The sequence below is a fragment of the Mustela putorius genome, unplaced genomic scaffold (genome assembly GCF_011764305.1).
Source record: "Mustela putorius furo isolate JIRA1106 unplaced genomic scaffold, ASM1176430v1.1 tig00537248_pilon_pilon_pilon, whole genome shotgun sequence".
NCBI lineage: Eukaryota > Metazoa > Chordata > Mammalia > Carnivora > Mustelidae > Mustela > Mustela putorius.
The window spans coordinates 12,842,482-12,860,602 of NW_025422387.1; the positions used below are offsets into that span (position 1 = coordinate 12,842,482).

An 18,121-nucleotide genomic window follows, 5' to 3' on the forward strand; every position below is an offset into this window, starting at 1 on the left:
GAGGAAGAAAAGAGGGTACGGGGCCTTCAGCCTCTTTGTCAAGCTGCTAGGAGCCGCCGCCAGCACCACCCTGGGGCTCAGTTCGGGCCTGGGCGAACGGAGAGAACCACCCTCTGTTGGCACCAAAAACCTCAAGGTTTTGTAAGAAGCAATGGGCCTGTGACTCCAGTGTTTGGCCCTGGCCAGGAAAAGAGTTCTGCACACCCACTGCTCACAGGCTGCCTATGGAAGGCTCGCATCACACCTGCTCTCATTTCCCCTCATTCAGCCTCTTGATGTGCGTGTGTGGACCCTCATGGAGTGAGAGGAGAGGAAACGGAAGGCTGTCAGGCTTTTCACCTCCCAGGCAGGCCGGAGCAAAGGCTAGAAGGCTGCGGGCATGGCGGGAGAGGAGGGGCTCTCTGAGTCGGGATTGTGGATGTTTCAATAGGGAGGAAAGGTCAGGAGACAGGAAACACTCGTTCTCTGATTGTGAGTCTAGATGCAAAAGGGCAAGGGTCATTCTGCTGCTCCCCCCCCCGCCCCCCCCCGTGCCATTATGTTAGTGTGGTCAGGAAAAGCAGTCCATTAGGTTCTAGCACTGGAGAGGCCCCCCATGTGGCTTTGCCAGCCTCTTGGCTCTTCACAGGGCCCCTGAACCTCCCTGAGAAAGGACACAGTGGACAGTTAAGACAGCTTGATCTGCAGCCCCACATCCCAGATTTGCCTCAGCCCCCGCTAGCTGGCACCAGCTTCGTTCCATGAGACCATCTGCTGAACAGCCCCCAGTGCCATGGCCAGCTGCCAGCCCCCAGCGCCGGCCAGTCTGGCCTTACCCTCCCGTTGGTGCCTGCCTGCCTGCCCCCTCCCCCAGCGCCCGGACCGCCCCAGCCTGGAGCCCACCCACCCTCAGCCCGGGCTACTCCCTTTGCCTCTCAGGAATTTTGCCAGGATGGGGCACAGGAGCTCAGGTTTTGGGGGGAAAGACCCAAATCCAGAGTATAAGGGGACAGGGGCTGGGATCCTCGGTATCCTGGGATTCCGCCAGTTTCTGAGGCTTCTCTGAGAGCTCAGCCCCGCCTTCATGCCTGCCCTCACCCTGTCTTCCCCTTCCCCGGGGCTGGGCGGCACGGGTAAGCTGATCTCCACCCCACAAATACCACCAGTTGCTTCATCCCCAGCAGGCACTGAGAACAGGGTTGTGCGGGAGAGGATCCTTAAAATAAACTCCTGGGCATCCCCCTCACCAGCTGACTGGCTTTCCGGAGCCTTGTGGGTGAGTTTCAAGTTTGCGGTGGCAACAGCAGCGGGACAGGGCACAAAGGGAGATAGTGCAGGGGACAGATCCCGCCTCTGGATACTGGGGCCAGCTGTGGGGGAGCAGGGACTTACCCTTCACTGGAGCCCAAGGAAAACATGTGAACAACAACAACAAAAATCCTTTTTCTTGAAAGCAGTGACCCATCTCCCCCATCCCCCAATCTCTCCCATCACATCAGCCTGTGCAGCCGCCCACCAGGCCTTCCTCCACCAGGAGAGCAGAGCGAGGTGCCCCAGACAGCTCTGGATGACCCGGCCTTCCCATGATGCCCTCTGGCCCAGCCCTGGGCCCCACCCGCCCAGACTGATGGATGCCAATGCTGTCATCGCAGAAGGCCGGATGGCAGGTGCTTGGGACAGGGGCAGGTGCCCTGGGAGGGCATGTACAGTGACTGTAAATAACCCTCTTCCCTGCCCAGGAACGCAAACTGGGCTCCACTCTCCCATCACGGAGCCACGGAACCTCATTAGCAGGACAGCAGCGGGAGAGGCCCGAGAGCCTCCAGTCAGACTGCCTCAGACGACTCTAGGGGACCATTCTGCCTGGGGCTCCTAGCAAACCTATTATTTATTTTATTTATTTATGTTTATTTATTTATTTATGTGATGACTTTCTCTCTCTCTCTCTCTCTCTCTCTCAGTTGCCATAAGCAGTATTCCACTATTTATTTATTTATATGGTGAGGGGTGTGTGTGTGTGTGTGTGTGTGTGTGTGTGTGTGTGTCAAGGGGGGGATTCTAAATTATTTCTGTGCATCTCGCTTTTCCCCCTCATGTCTTTGTGGACGGACTCTGAGAGGTTGGGTGTTGAGCAGGGATGTTGGCTTTGTCCGTGCAGGGGAGACCCACAAAGCTCTAAGTCCAGACATCCTGGAGTTGGCATGGGGGCCGAGGGGAGCCCTTCAGACCCAAGGTCGTCATTCTGTCCGTGAGGTTCAAGCTTGCACCCCAGCTCCCTGCCCACCAGCAGCCTTGCTGGGGGATCAGAAAGATGAAAAACAGCCATGAGGCTTGTGAACTAAGGCCCTGAAATGATTCATTCGAATCACAGCTCACGTGGGGGCTGGCATCTAAAGTTAGCCTAACCTAACTGAGGCAAAACTTGAACAGTCAGAAATCTTGGTGTGCACGCTTCAGAGAGGCACCTGCTGGGAGACAGCTGTAGGGTCTCTGGCCAACTGAGGAGGCTTTGTTAGTACTTACTGAAGTAGCCGCCTTGGGTTTGGGTGGGTAAAGTGGTTGAAGTGATAGCTGGTTTAGCACCTGGAGCGAACTTGGAGTTGACAAGGAGAGAGTAGGGCAAGAATTGAGCGGAGTGAGCGGAGAGGAGAGGCACCTGGTCTGGTCCTTCCTCCGGGGCCTCCAGTAGTGGGCAGGACCCTTCCCTCCCTTTCTTGAGCATACCTGGTTGGTTTCGAGTAAATAACACATGCTTCAGGCCTGAGCGGCAGCTCATTTCTCCCCATCCCCTGAGGTTCTTCCAGGTAGTGTCCACCATGCTAAGCAAAGCAGAAGCCTTTTACGGTGATCTCTTGCTTGCCATCAGAGGAGAGAACGAAGCTATTGCAGAAATTCAGGAAAGGGTGAAAAAAAAAAAAAAGATGAAAGGAGCAGCTGGAAGTTTCCCCCAAGAAGGTCATTTCGGGGCCCGTGAAGCCAGGATCTAGAGGTCTTTAGCAATCCTGCCTCTCTAAGAGCAGGGTCTCCCTGCTTCCCAGAGAGGGTCCCACCCTTTCCAAAGTCCCCATTCACTGCATTGAAATCACCAGCCCTCTGGTACAGCTTTGAGTTTGGTGAGACTTCTGCAACATCCCTGGTTGTTTCCCTGGCAATGTGACTTTACCCAGCTCTTACTCCCAGCCAGAGGAAAGTTTGCAAGAAGGCTGCTTAAATGCCTGCTGGGGGCTCAGGGAGGGAATATCTGTCCCTCCCTCTTGCCAATTTGCTTCTCGAATTTCCCGTACAGTTCCCTTCTTACGCATCCAAAAATAAAACGCTTGTTGGGGTCCCTGGTAACCGTGCTTACCACCATGCTTAAGCAGAGCCCCCAGTTCCTGGCATCAGTGTTCCTCTGCATACTTCGCCCACACTACCTTCTGCTTCCAGGGATTAAGACAAATCGCCTGAAACCTGTGTGTAGTGTGCACCTATTTTAAAAGCCAGCATTGGGCGGGGGGTGGGGGGTGGTATGGCTTGAGGCCCAGCAAACATTCAGCCTTCCTGGATGAATGAACTTGGAGAGATCACTCCATTTTTGCAGGCCAGAAATTACCTTCTTTGAGAAGTGGGCGAGTTTTTGAGATATAATCCAGAATAGTGACCTGAGGCCTGGGAAATTGTCCAAAGACAGAGTGAGTTCACCAGGATTGAGAAGAAAAAGGAAAACAGTCTCAAATATTTTTAGAAGGTTCTCAATCAATAGAGTAAAACTTAGTATGTGAATTCCCTTCAGTTAAATTAAGAAAGGCTTACTCCCTCAAAGCCCCCGTCCAGAAACATTCTAGTTCTTGAGGTTCAACTGCATTCTTATCTGTTTCTTCCCTTCCTTGAAGGAAAGGCGATCTTCCAGAAGCCAAAGGAAATTAAGATGTTTGAAAGACACAAGGGTCTGGGTCTCAGAGAGACCCCATCATCCATTAGCTCAGAACCATCCTCTTTCCCAAAGGCTTTGCCTGAAGAGGGCCAATGTTTGGGTGCTCCCAAAGGTTCCCAAGCACTTTTTTTCAAGTCCCACTCCCGTCATCGCCTCTGCTGTATTCTTTTCCACGAATAGTCAGAACAGTCTCACGAGCATATGTCTTGCCTTGCTTTGCTCCTCAGCTAAATAGAAAGTTTTGGTTAAAAAACAAACCAGGATTCCTCAAAATGCTGCCTCCTCCATTAGCCAGCCACGTGAGCTGAGGAGCTCAGGCTACCTCCAGCATCAACTGCAACCTCTTCCTCACTTCTACACCAGTGAGCCTGTGATACAGACTCAGCATCTCCCCTCTGTGGCTGGTGCTTTGGGCTGTTTTTTTTTTTTTTTTTTTAATTTATTGAGGGTTTATCTTGGGGGGGGGTTGTTTTGCATTGTAAATACCATGATGGGGGCCCCCTCATCAGAACATGGCTTATTTAATAATTTATTCCCTATTTATTGAGTGGTATCAGGAGAGGAGAGGGACCCCCTCTTTCCCTGAATTGTTACTGGAAACTGGTCCATCTCCTAACTCTGGGTGCAGCTGTCTGCAGCAAGGGGCTTTATCGCCCAGGTAATGAGTGCTAGAATCACCCAGCAAATTGGAATTGGCAGAAACGGAGTCTTCAGTCATACAAATTAAACTCAAATGGAACTAAAACACTGGTTATCTCCGGGAAAACCTCATTTTGATGGAAATTAATTGCGGAATAAAATGTCTGTGCACGAACCAACTTCTATTAAAAAGTCACAACTCCTTGGGGAAAAAAAAAGAGAGAGAGAGAGAGAGAAAGTTGTAATTCCTTTTCTCTGGCCGAGAAAAGCTATGCCTCATCTTCTAACAAGTTGAGCCAAAGAGACTGGAACAACATTCCTTTGTGATTCTCTGGCCTGTGTGTGTGTGTGTGTCTGTCTGGAGAAAATGGAGTGGGTCTCGGGCCTCAGTGTTATCATCTGTAAAATGGGACTTGGCCTAAGTGTTCGTGGCAGAGTAGAGGGCCGGGGTTCTGACTCTGGTGCTCTGAGCTCCAGACTGTCAGGTATACGGTCCCTGGTGTCTTCTGCCATCTGTAGGTCGAAGGATGTCTCCCAAGGAAGGAAATTAAAAACCAGGGCATGGACTTCATTTGTAGGGAGAGGTCATCATAGCTCAGTCCTGCAGTCAAAAATGAAAGGCTTCCAGGTGCTACCACCTGATAGAACTCGTGTTGCCTGGGTCAGAGAAGCCCTCTGGTAGCTCGGTCTTCTCTCCAAGCCTAGCCATCCAGTTATCAAAGGAGAGACCAAGAGGGCTTCACTGTCCTCTGGAGTTCACCACTATCCTTCATGTCAGGCCGTATTTTGTATGGTTGTTCGAACAAGCCAGGGACATGGGTCGTGCTGCCGTTTTTCAGATGAGAAAACTGAGGCCCGGGAAGGGGGAACTGGTATGCTGAAACTCCCTTGAGCTCAGAGCCTCCTGGCTCCGTGCCCCACTCTCTTGGGAGCTCTTTTTTTGCCAGGCCCCTGCTATGAGGACTTTGTGCAGCACTTTCTCTCCCAATTCTTGGCTGCTCCCTCAAGCAGTCATTGGTCAAGGACCTAGCAGCACCCACCAGCAGGCTTGGCGCACCCCAAGGCCATCTCTCCACTTCGGGGCGGGGCTGGAAGTCCCATCTGGAAAACCCCAAGCCAGGGGACCCACCACCAGCCCAGCTCGGCCTAAGCAGCCAGCCTCTGCCTGGAGCGTCTACATCAGAGAGGGGAGAAGCTCCTGTGTCCTCCAGCATCTTGGGACCCTGTCTTCTACCCAGTGACAGACCGGCCATGGCTTGTTGGATTTCTGGTGTCCACAGCTAAACATAACCTTCCCGGGGTTCCCGATTTTTCAGCCTGGACGAAACATGTCTCTGTTCTAATAAAAGGTTCCATGGTATGGTGTTCTCATATGTGGCCCAGCATCCTCCGTCTGCGTGGGGTACCCAGAAGCAGGGCGGGGGAGGTGCGGCAGGGAGACGGGACAGGGAACCCCTGGGCACAACCTGCTGCCTGCACACACACGGTCACAGGCTCCTCTCTCCTTTCTTTAGTCCTCAAAACAAGCCTGTAGACGCTTTGGTTTTACATAGACATTCAGAGCATCCACAAATGCCTCAGGAATCCTTTCCGCAAACATTTTAAATCCGTGTGTCTTAGTCTTCCCCACAAGCCGAGGACGTAGGCAGGAATCCCCTTCCTACCGAGAAGGAAACTGAGGCCCTGTAAAGCAAAGTCACTTGCCCAAGGCCGCGGTATCAGTGATAGGATCCAGGCAGGCTGACGCAGGACCTGACCATCCACCGCTCTGCCCCACGACGCTTCAGCTAACGCGGAGAGGAAGCCGTTCTCTGATAGAACAGTGTTTCTCCCACGCCTTCACGGGCAGGAGGAAGTTCAATGTGGACGGCAAAGATGCAGGAGTCCAAAGACCCGGATTCTAAGACCCTGCCATTGCTCTCAGGGAGCTAGGATGACACCCCGCCGGGGCTCGGTTTGCTCATCTGTAAAATGGAGGCAGCCGCTGTCTCCCTGGGCTGCTGTGGGAACTAACTGGAATGTGGCTCTAAAAAACATGATGTCTGGGAAGCACTCCGTGAATGTTAGTGAGCGTGACTACTGTTCCCTAACCCGAGACTGAGCTAGGGGAGTGGGGTGTATGAAGACAGCCGTAAGTGGCCAACTGGGAAGAGTAGGGTTCCTGCAAGGCTCTGTGGAAGCCTCCAGAAATGTCCTCAGTATCCAGCGTCAGAGTTTCCTGCTGTGGGGATCAGAGCTTGAAAACACTCACAGGGGCAGGCAGGTGAGGGAAGTGGACAGGGTTAGGACCGTGGGGCCCTGGGGAGTCCAGTACCCCACAGTCAGGTGGCCGGCTCAGCTCAGAGTGGCCATATCTCCCCATTTCTCAAGAGGATGAATTTTTAGAAAAAAAAAAGTACTGATTTTTAAAATGTGCCTGACTCATGCTTTTTCCCCCCCAAACATTATGCAAGTCAAAAAAAAAGTTAATACAAACACATGCACGGAAAATACAGATCATCCCACCGGCCAGACAGCACCCCCCCAACTCCTGGGCTACAGCTCCTCCATCACAGCCCTATCTACACCTGCCGAGGCTCTCAGCTAGGAGAGAGAGAGCAAACAGAATAGGTTACCACCGTCACCTCCCCTTGTATCTTGCCTCCCTGGAACTCTCCCTTAAATTTTTTTTAAGACTGTATTTATTTATTTGAAGGGGGGAGGAGAACACAAAGGGAGAGGGAGAAACAGACTCCCCGCTGAGCAGGGAGCCTGGTGTGGGACTCGATCCCAGCACCCTGGGATCATGACTGGAGCCGAAGGCAGATGCTCAACCAACTGAGCCACCCAGGTGTCCTCAAAATTGTTGAAGGGGACAGCCTCGCTGGGGTAAATCTGTTGCTATCCACTGGGACCGCTGCCGCTGCTGCCACCACCCCATGCACTGATTTCTTTCCTCCCAAACAGGTTTTAGGGAAAGGCAGCCACCCATGTCCCCTTATGAGGCTTCCTCAATAAATAATAATAGTAGTAAGAGTAAAAATTACATTTTACAGTTCAACAATCATGTGCCAAGCCCTTTTCATGCCTCAACTTAACTCCCTTTTCATCATAACCCTGGTTAGCCCCATTTGACAGATGAGAAAGTTGAGGGTCCCAGAGGGTGTACTGCATGGCTAAAGGCATTTGAATCTCGGTTTATGAGCTCCGGGACCATTTCTGCTGCGCCTCTTTGCCTCTGAAGGTGGGAGCCCCTGAATTCAGAGCTAGCCCTTCCTAAGGGCCCCCCATGAGTTTTTCTGAAAAATGTGGCCGCCAGGAGTCTGTGAGGCCAGCCTCAGTGACTCATGAAAGAGGCCTCTGTCTTTTTACCTCCTGCTCTGGCTCCCAGTTATGGGAATCTGGTGTCCTTCTGGCTCTTGGTCTGAAGAGGCAGCCCACCGCCTCCCCAGCCTCCTCTGTGCGGGCTGCAGGAGAGGGAGAGCGCTCTCTCAGGCCAGATCAGCAGCTGCCCAGGGACGGAGCTGGGGCTGCATGCAGCCCACATCCTTACCTTCCACGGTCCCAGGGACGCGCACAGCTTCTCTTAGGGCGAAGGCTGTCAGGAAAGCAGGGGAGTCAGGAGGACATCAGAAAACCGAGCTTCCCACGAGGTAGGCACTCTGGATCCTATGTATTTCACCCGTGAAAAGAAACTGGGTTAGGCCAGTGGTTCTTAATGCTTGGCTATGCGTTAGAATGAACTGTGAACTGTACAAAGCCACGCACGTGCTTGAGTCCCACCGGACCCCGATAATAAGGGCTGCTGAGGGTGGCTGCCCGGTGGTGGTGTTTTCAAAGGCCTCCCGGCCATACCGTTAGGAACCCAGGACTGGGAACCACTGGATTACATGACACCTTAAATGCTGGGTGCCGCTCGGTGCGGGAGCTAGGTGTGCTCCTAGCCGCGGCAACGGTACTGAGAGCGCCAGCAGCAACACCCCACGCTCACGGGAGACCCGTGGGTACAACTCCGAGCCCTTGACATATGTAGATTAACCTAAAATACTTATATTATTTCATCCTTGCTACGTTCTTAGGAGGCAGGGACTATATTTACGCTGATTTTATGGATGAAGAAACTGAGGCACAGTTTCTGTGGCTCAGAAGAGGTGGCCCCACTTACACAGTTAGGGAAGTAGCACAACTGACCCCAGGATGCACTGAGTCTGAAGGGACGCCCAGAGCCACCTAGGAGGTTCAAGGAAGGCATCACAGAAAAACGGACCTCTTGGCTGACGGCCGGGAAACGAGCAGAGTAGGTCAGGCCAGAAAAGGGAGCTCAGGAAAGGGGGGGCGCTGGGGATCGCAGGCAGGGGTATTGCGTGTGTACAAGACCAGAGCAATGACACCCACCTGCCAAAAGTAGGCTCTTGGTCCCCCGCCTACCCCGTGCATTCCTTCCATAGCGCTATTACCGCCCGCACCTAGTTTGTTTACTTGTTTACTGCCCATCTCCAAGAGGACAGAAGCCTTGTCTGCCTCATCCATTCCCCATCCGTGTCCGCAGAGGGTGTGCCGTGCTCAGCACTGGTGTCTGTCAAATGATTAAATCTGCCTGGGGTTGTCAGCTCTGCTTCCTTCCAAGTCTCATGCATTTTGAACTGGTTAACTTTTACATTAGGTCGAGGGTGGGGAGGACGGCTAGGAGACCTGTGGCAAAGCAGGGGCACGTCCCACACATGCACCCTGAGGATCTTTCATGCACATATTCTACCCACGAGAAGCTGTGTCCCTCCCTGGGAGTGAGAGAAAGCAGTATGGCGGTGAGGCAGACAGATGTGAGCCCCTACCATTCATCCAGCTCTGTGCCAAGCTCAGGGGTACAGTCTCTAGGATTAGAGAAGGGTGTGGTCTTTAAGAGGCAATGGCTAGGGGCGCCTGGGTGGCTCAGTGGGCTAAGCCGCTGCCTTCGGCTCAGGTCATGATCCCGGGGTCCTGGGATCGAGTCCCACATCGGGCTCTCTGCTCAGCAGGGAGCCTGCTTCCTCCTCTCTCTGCCTGCCTCTCTGTCTACTTGTGATCTCTGTCTGTCAAATAAACAAGTGAAATCTTTAAAAAAAAAAAAAAAAGGCAATGGCTAAGAACAAGAATTGGGAGTCACAAGACCTGGGTTTGAGCCTGACTGCCACTTCTTTGCTGTGCCTCTATGTGTAAGTGGCTTGACCTCTCTGAGCCTCCAGTTCCTCATCTTTCCAGTGGGGAAGCTAAAAGTATCAGTCTCACAAGGGTGCCCTGAAGATAGGATACAAGTAAAGCACTTAGCCCAATGCCTGACTTAATATCAATGTTATTGATACCAAAAAAGTATGTGTGTGGGTGGGGGTAGGCTCAGTTGCCTACAGGTAAGCTCACGACAAGTTTCTGGGACGGTTCCAGGTCACCTCGGCAAAGGTCCAATGTTCTCACACCTTTCATCACCTCAAATACTAAATTCTCCAGGGAGGCACTCCCAGCTGCCTCCCCAGCTGCCTCCCTCCACGAGTCTCTTTTCCACTCGGAAGAATCTAGAGTCTCCCAAGAACCTGGCGATTTCCCCAGGTGTATCTCCACCCTGATAGTTCATCAACATTTTCAACCAGAGTAGTTCTAACGTCAGTCTTCTAGAGGAAGGACACGGGGCACTGTCAGGCCTTTCCACCCATGACCACAGGGTTTTCACTGCCTCTGAATGCTGGCTCCAAAGCCTCCTGCAGCCACGGCTGCCCATGATGGAATGACTCACGGCAGTTTGTCTTTCTGTCTGCTTTTTGTCTATTGCCAGTGAAACTAGTCAGATGCTTTCTCAAGGTGGAACACTGGGTGCCTTTGACAATCTACTCTCAAATCTAAACCCAAAATAAACAGCACCAACCACATCACATAGACTCATGTTGCCAAAAGGAAAGGGGTTGGAACAAGTGTGCACACACAGGCACACACAGAGGCACACACGCACAGAGTCTGGTTTTTTCCTTCCATCTCCCTCACCTTGAACCCTATTTCTAGATTCCGAATCCATGGCCTTCCATGCTTGGGCTTCAGAGAGTCTGTGAATCCCTTGAAATCCCAGGCAATGTTTTTACATATGAAAATACCAACATTTTAGTGCAGAGAAGGACATATTCCCTACTGGTTTTCCATCCAGGCCCGACTTGAAGCCTTTAGGATGCTTCCGCAAAATCTGTCTACACTCTCTCAGGATATGGCAGAGTTCTCAGTTGCCTCCCAAAAGCTATGGCCCTTTCCTCCAGAGTAATAATGTCAACTAGGTTCATTGCCACGCAGAATAAAGACTACATTACCCAGCATTCCTTGCAGCTAGCTATGGACATGTGACTAATTTGGGCCAATGAGATACAGGCAGAACTTTCCATGGTAGCTTCCAGATATTTCTATAGAAGGGATTTGTCATGTGCTTTCCCCCTTCCTCTTCATCCCTTTTCTCTTCCCGCTGGCTGGAACGCAGATAGGATGGCTAGAACTCAGGGGGCTCCCTGGTCCCTGAGATGGGTCTGGGAATTGAGGCCATGCAAGCAGAGCAGTAAGATGTAAGGGTCTCAGTTTCTGAAGACTTTGTGGGACACCATGCCAGCAAGAAGACAGACTATTAACACACCATAAGGACCCTCTCCGGCTAACCCCTCCTAGGAGCTGTCATTCCCAGACCTAAAAAACCAAAACAACAACAACAAAAACCAACTTCCCAAAGCAGTTGTCTTTGGACACCAACTGGTCAAACCAGCTTCCCCTCTGACCTCAGGTATCTGGAGAAGAAGGGCCTCAAGTTTACAGACTCTCCAGCTCTCCCTGCCTCCACAGACCTCGGAACCACCCCTCTGCATAAGTGCCTCCATCAGCACTACCTAAATGGCCCAGACTGAGAGGACTAGGTGCCTCTTTCTCAGGTGGGACATTAGCAGAGAAGCAGATAGACAGGTTTATTAGAATGATACTAACCTTGAGGAAGTGCCTTTGAAGCAATACCAACCACCATCACCAAAGGACAGGGTTTGGAAGCCTAGCCATCAGCGGGGACACTCTACTCATCAGTGATGTCATACAGAAGGAAGAGATATCCCCTAAGGGTCCTCCCCCTGTTCTGCTGAGGTGTCCCCTGGGCTACTCACATGCTTTGAACTGACAGCAACAGAACTCACTTCTGCTCACAATTCATTGGCCACACTGGTTACGCGGAGAATGCGGCTTCCTATCCTGTGCTCTGAATCCCAGCTATGTACTGTCCTAGGTGCCGATGACACAGCCTTAAACAATCAGACCAAAGTCCCTACCCTCGACCTCCCGGGGAGCTGACATTGTAACAGAAAAGACAGATAACTGGGTGACTCAGTGGGTTAAAGTCTCTGCCTTTGGCTCGGGTCATGATCTCAGGTCCTATGATCCAGCCCTGCAATGGGCTCTCTGCTCAGCAGGGAGCCTGCTTCCTCCTCTCTCGGCCTGCCTCTCTGCCTACTTGTAATCTCTGTCAAATAAAAATAAATAAATACAATCGAAGCATAAAATAGAACCAGCTGACGGAAGAGAACCTGACTGTAGATCGAGTGGTTGGAAGGAGAAATTTAAGTAGAGACAAAAATGAAGGGACAGACCAGTCTTGAGGAAATCTGGGGGAACAGTGTCAAGGGGCTGTGGGAACAGCAGGAGAGAAGTCCTCAGACAGGAATAGGGGTGGCTCTTCTGTCCAAAGGACTGAAAGGAAATCAGAAGACTCTAGCATAGGGAGCGAGTGGTGGCTGACAGCAGGGAATCAGATCAGAAAGGTAGCCAGCAGCGTTCACTTTCTTCATGAAGCTTTTTAGTTTCTAAAATTGTTTTAATTGTTGATTCGACTATTTATTTGACAGACATGAGAACAGAGACTTTTGTCCCATCTCTAGCCCCTAGGCTAGTCCTTTGCATATAAGAACTTAATAAATATGCAATGAATGAATAATGAAAAGACCCCCCCCACTCCCTGCATCTGCCCCTCCTCACGTGTTCCTTGATTGGCACCACCACCCACTGGCTGCCCACCTCTAAACCCTGGGCGGTCATCGGATGTACCCTCTCCTCTCCTCCAGTCCTATCTCTCAGTCAAAGTGCTTCTGCTTCTTTAATATATCGTGAATTATATCCACAGTTTCTCTCTGCTCAGTCAACAGCCCAGGCCAAGCCGCCATCTTCCCTGGACCCTACGACAGTCTCCTTTGCTGGAATTTTGCCCCCCCAGTGCCCTCTCCACCAGTGGCCGGTGATTTTCCTAGAACTCAGATCTCATCACACCATGCTCCTTCTCCAAACAGTTCAATGGGTCCTCAAAGAGCTCAGAGCCTAACTCCTAAATGGGGTCCACAAGGTCCTACATCATCTGGCCCATGCCCACCTCCCCAACTGCTTCCCACCTCACGATCCATGCCAGTTACCTGGTGACATAGGTACTGCTGTCATCCGCCTTTTACAGATGACAAGGCCGGGTCTGTTTAAGTTCTCATCCACCAGGCTTTACTGTCTTTCTTAAGGTATAAAGGCCAACACTATCATTTCTTTAAAGACCTGGTTAGTTGAGAGATTATTTCCCTTGTTGCAGAATAACTATTTGGGCCATGAAAGGGGATTTCGGAAGCTGTGATAGGCTCAGGAGTAAGAGGAGGGGCCCCTGAGAGCCCTTGGCTGGGGGCATCCCTCTTTGGAGATGGCTAGGGGTGAGTGGGATGAGCCTCTCCACCCACAGCTGACCCCTGACTCCCTACTCCCAGAGACACATGCAGGTAAGAGGAGCCCCTAGTGACCCCTGACTCCCACTGGGTCCACTGAACCCCTGACCCCATGCCCCTGGCCTGGCTCTAAGCAGATTTTGCGCGGGTGACATGTAAGGATCCCTCTGGCTGACAAGGTGGGGGCTTGTCCCAGGAAGCCTCCAGGCTCCCGGATGTCAGTGGGATCCTCGTGTCACCTGTTCTCCTGAGAAAGGCTGCAAGGGGCCAAAAGAAGTTTTCAGGCCCAGTGAGGGCGTAGAGGGAGAGATGGGCTGGTGTCCTCAAGGTCAGCTGTGGTCTGTTGGGTCCCTTTGGGTTCAGAGAGCCCTTGCTCCCCACTGGGCAGCAAAGAGCACAGGCTTAGCCACTGGCAGAGATCTGACTCTGTGCCTTTACTTTTCAACACAAAATGGGGTTGGGGCACCTGGGGGGCTCAGTCAGTTAAGAGTCTGCCTTCGGCTCAGGTCATGATCCCAGGCTCCTGCGATCGAGCCCTGCTATGCAGAGAGCCTGTTTCTCCCTCTCCTGCTCCTCCTGCCTGTGCTCTCTCCCTCCCTCTCTCCTGATCTGTCCAATAAATAAATACATAAATCTTTTAAACAACAACAACAACATAAAATGGGGTTAACAATATACTTCTGGGGGCACTTGGATGGCTCAGTAGGATAAGCCTCTGCCTTCGGCTCAGGTTGTGATCCCAGGGTCCTGGGATCAAACCCCGCATCAGGCTCTCTGCTCAGCAGGGAGCCTGCTTCCCCCTCTCTCTCTGCCTCCCTCTCTGCCCACTTGTGATCTCTGTCTGTCAAATAAATAAATAAAATCTTTAAAAAAAAAAAAGGCAATATACTCCTGCCTCATAGGGCTGCCATGAAGATGAAGAGAGAGGTAAGGCATCTAGTGCGTCAAGTAGAGCTTGGCACATAAGGGGTCTCAAATAATGGTGGGACCTTTACTGTTTTCGTGCTAGGGGTGGTTGTTACGGAATCATGTGGTGGTTCGGAGCACGGGCTCTGGAGTCAGTTGCCTGGATTTGGGTCTCAGCTCTGCCACGGAGTCGCTGGGTCAGCTTCAGTGAGTTACTTAACCTCTCTGTGCCTCAACATTGTCATCTGTGAGCAGGGATAATCATACCTATCGTAGAGCAAATTGGAATAGGAGTAAATAGATTTATGCAAAATACAACTCTTACAAAAGGTTAATTAAGTATTATCATTATTATTATTATTATTATTACTACTACTACTACTACCTATAGAGGTGGTCAGAGAAAGCAGTCCCTGGAAAGAATTTGAGAGATAATAGTAAAAGGAGGCCAGAACTCAATCAATAAGCATTAGCCGTGTGGGACTATGAGGGCATTGACTTGTGCAGGGAGAGAGTATGTGGGTTGTTTTATTTATTAATCATCTGTTTTTGCACGGGTGTTTGCTGAAGGAAGGAGCACTGGGGGCTGGGCCCGAGGCTGAGACTCAGCGGGGTTTAGAAGTCACAAGCTGGTGGTCTTGGACGAGCTCCTTCCTGTTGAACCTGTTTCTTCGCCTGTGAGATGGAGATGATGAGAGCGAAACTTCTGGGAGGGGGGCTGTCGTGAGGAATAAAGACAGAGCATGCTTGGAAACCATTTCACTCGGTCCCTCCTAAGAACCCCGGAAATTTTCGTTAACAGTCTGGTGCTGTTACTGTGCACAGGGTCGGTCCCATGTAGGCAAGGCAATTCGGACCCTGGGCTGCTAACACGACATCATCTGCTCGACCCAGATCTACTGAGCTCCCATAAGGCACCAGGCACCCCTTCTAGGCACAGGGGACGCTGCTGTGAGCGAGGCTCCCAAGGATGCTGCCCTCTTGGAAATTCCAATAGCGTCACCCGTCACCCGTTGGGGGACTCTGAGAAAGATAAGAAAAAAGGAAATGAGCATATGCACCCCCCATTTGCTGGAAGGTGTGTTGGGCTCTAGGGGGAACTCTGAGACGGGTCTTCCTGGACCTGGATCTGCCCTCATGCCTGGAACGAAAGCTCCAGACCCCTAGAATTGTAGAGAACACGGTAAGCAAGAACGCTATGCCTTTGAGGGAGCCACAGAGCCCCCTCCTTCAGTCCCTGTAAGACCACGCCCCACACAGGGTTAGGGCTGGGCCTGCAGGTTAAGGGCGGGGGGGGGGGGGGGGGGGCGTTGGGGGGGGTTGAGGGTGGTGAGGCTGGGCAGAGCCAGGGGCTGGAAATACCTAGGGGAAGAGGGAACGTGGGGTCTTGCTGCTGTGGAAGGAAGGAAAGGACACGAAAGTGGTTAGTGAAACAACGATGTCTTTGTCGCCACCGGGGTGACCTCAGGTTGCTGCTGCTCCCTCCTGGGTCCCCGTTTCCCGGCTGCAGGGTGAGGTCACCCTCCCCCTGGGCTGCCTGTTCCAGGATGACCTCTGGTCCTTCCCAGGTGAAAGCTCTAGGGGCACCTGGGTAGCTCAGTGGTGTCAGCCTCTGCCTTTGGCTCGGGTCATGATCTCAGGGTCCTGGGATCGAGCCCCGCATCGCATCGGGCGCATCGCATCGGGCTCTCTGCTCGGCAGGGAGCCTGCTTCCTCCTCTCTCTCTGCTTGCCTCTCTGCCTACTTATGATCTCTGTCTGTTAAATAAATAAATAAAATCTTTAAAAAAAAAAAAAAGCTCTAAGAAGAAAGCAGCTAAGTGAACATCTGTTGTTCTGGAACCTGGGGTCTACTATTGCCCCCCACCCCTGCCCCAACACACACACGTATCCCACAGGATCTTTCCTTCCCAGAGAGAGCCAGCCTGGAGGCCCCATTCCCTCCCTGGCTCCTCCTGGGCCTGTCCCCATGTTTTCATCTGGCTAATGACAGCCAGATGCAGGGTTTACTGACTCCTCTCCAGGTGGCTGTGCCAGCAGGATGAGTAGCTGCCCAAAATGGAAGGTTGGCCTGACCCAGATACGTGATGAGAACGTGGGGGCGGAGGGGATGGGTACCGCATACAGCAGGCATGTGGGAGGATCACTAGATGAAACCGGGGCCCCGAGTTCCCCCAAGTGTGGCCCTTGGCAGGTGGCTTCACCTCTCCGAACCATAAGGGTCCAGTGAGGTCAAGAATAAAGTGCTGGGCTCATGGCCAGGTACACAGTCAGTGCTCAATAGATGTGAGCCATGACTGTGATGGTAAGAGGTAGTGCAGCAGAAGGGTCAAGAGCCAGACTGCCTAAGTTCGAATCGCAGCTCTGCCACTTAACCGGGTGTGTAGACACCGGTGAGTCCTATAATCTCACTGAGCCTCGGTTTTCTCAGCAGTAAAACGGGGATAATAAAGCCCCCTCCGGGCACGTGCACCTGAATGTTTATAGCAGCAATGTCCACAATAGCCAAACTATGGAAAGAATCTAGGTGTCCATCAACAGATGAATGGATAAAGAAGATGTGAGAGATATACACAATGGAATACTATGCAGCTCTCAAACGAAATCTTGCCATTTACAATGACGTGGATGGAACTAGAAGGTATTATGCTGAGCGAAATAAGTCAATTAGAGAAAGACAATTATCATATGATCTCTCTGATATGAGGAATTTGATAGGCGAGGGGGGTTTGGGGGGTAGAGAGGGAAAAAATGAAACAAGGTAGGATCGGGAGGGAGACAAACCATAAGAAACTCTTTTTTTTTTTTTTAAAGATTTTATTTATTTATTTGACAGAGAGAGATCACAAGTAGATGGAGAGGCAGGCAGAGAGAGAGAGAGAGAGGGAAGCAGGCTCCCTACTGAGTAAAGAGCCTGATGCAGGACTCGATCCCAGGACCCTGAGATCATGACCTGAGCTGAAGGCAGTGGCTTAACCCACTGAGCTACCCAGGCGCCCCATAAGAAACTCTTAATCTCAGGAAATAAACTGAGGGCTGCTGGGGGGAGAAGCGGGAGGGACAGGGGGGCTAGGTGATGGACATTGGGGAGGGTACGTGCTATGCTGAGGGCTGTGAAGTGTGTAAGCCTGACGATTCACAGACCTGTACCCCAGGGGCAAATAATACATTGTTTGTTAATTTTTTTTAAAGCCCCTTCTATGTAGGGTTGTAGGAGGGATTCCATGAGTTAATATCCATAAATTCAAAGGCTTAGAACAAAAGCCAGCACATGGAAAGTGCTGGGAAAATGCTAATGATGGCTATTTCTGCTTTCTAGCTGTACACCCTCCCTCCTCTCCTGCTGGCTTCGGGGCTGCAGGCATCCTTGAAATGAGAAGGTGGATGCAGGCTCTGTGGGGTTGTGGCAAAGAGGCCTAGCGAGGAAGGAGCAGCACACACCCGTCAGCGGACTCGCCCATAAATAAACACAGCCCCATCCGTGCATAAACACACTCGCCCGCTCCACCCACTCAAATCCACACACAAACGCACTGGGGACAGAGCCACCCACTGAGAGACCTCACCCCGGCCCCAGCCCAGGTCCCAGGCGGGACTTTCTTCTCCAGGTCACACAATGAATCTCCCCATTCTGGCTCCAAACCTGCCCGCCCCGCCCCAGCTGTAATGACAGGGAGAGCCGAGGCTTCTGTGCCCAGCCATGATGTCAGCCTGAAGCTTCGAGAGCCACATGATCTCACCAGAGTCAAACGGGGACCCAGTCACTTCCTCGGGATGGGGGAGTGGGGGGCACCTCGGTCTCCCACTCTCGGCCAGCTGGGCAGGGAGAGTGGGGGTCTCCACCTGTCTTGTCTGCTCCGCACGGACCCAGGTGCCCCCCACCCCGGCCCTGCCACCCAGAGCCACGCCCCACGCCTCTGCTTTCTCACCTGCAAAATGGGGGTGGTGAGAACACCCCCGTTGTTGTTGTGGGG

At 52.1% G+C, this 18,121-nt stretch overlaps 2 long non-coding RNA genes across 2 annotated transcripts; one reads left to right on the forward strand and one right to left on the reverse strand.

The window, feature by feature from the left end:
- Positions 1-52: 52 nt before the first annotated feature.
- LOC123390144 lies at positions 53-5,891 on the forward strand. Its single transcript, XR_006604765.1, has 2 exons — positions 53-1,255; positions 1,479-5,891. It is a non-coding gene; the product is annotated as an uncharacterized LOC123390144 (long non-coding RNA).
- On the reverse strand, positions 2,777-11,754 carry LOC123390143. Its single transcript, XR_006604764.1, has 3 exons — positions 11,659-11,754; positions 8,064-8,179; positions 2,777-2,859 (listed from the first exon to the last, which is right to left on the reverse strand). It is a non-coding gene; the product is annotated as an uncharacterized LOC123390143 (long non-coding RNA).
- Between the last annotated feature and the right edge of the window lie 6,367 nt (positions 11,755-18,121).